The sequence below is a fragment of the Galeopterus variegatus genome, unplaced genomic scaffold (assembly GCF_000696425.1).
Source record: "Galeopterus variegatus unplaced genomic scaffold, G_variegatus-3.0.2 Scaffold2137, whole genome shotgun sequence".
NCBI classification, from domain to species: domain Eukaryota; kingdom Metazoa; phylum Chordata; class Mammalia; order Dermoptera; family Cynocephalidae; genus Galeopterus; species Galeopterus variegatus.
This window is the reverse complement of record NW_007728248.1, coordinates 43,184-43,808: the sequence shown is the minus strand read 5'-3', so window position 1 is coordinate 43,808 and position 625 is coordinate 43,184.

Genomic DNA, 625 nt, shown 5'->3' with positions numbered 1-625 from the left:
TTTGCCTGTAATTCCAGTAACAACAGTACCTCTTTAATTAGCAGCAGTGGGAAGAATCAGAGCACCTTTCTTCCCACTGTTTATATTAAACAGCTCTCATTAAGTGCTCAGGAGATAATAGATACCGTCCCACACGCCATGTGTTAAAAAGGATAACAATTATCTATCTGCAGAGATGGTTGCCCCTTCAGCAAAAATGCTCAGAAAGAAAGAGTTTTAAAACTTGCTTGAAGCTGTTCTCTGGGACTAAGCACAGATGCTCATTGGAGGTTTAAGAGATGGGAAGGACTTTATGGGGTGTAACTGGGCTAGGAAGGCAGCATTATTCTCCTTGTTTTATAAATAAAGTGATGGAGACTCATGTATTGATTGGTAGTGACTGCCATTCACCAAGCAGCCTGGGTCTGCCCGCCTTGCTGCCTTTCTTTCTCCATTAGCCCTGAGCTGTTCTCTCCACCTCGGAGACTGAGCTGGTTGCCGCTACTGCTGAAAAAAGGATTGGAAGCAGCTAAGCTGGATTTACTGAGTGCCTACTGTGTACAGGTCAGCATGCCCTAGTGGTGACAATGACCATTTACTGATGATTACACTGCCATGTGCCAGTTCCTGACTGAAGGCCTTGACA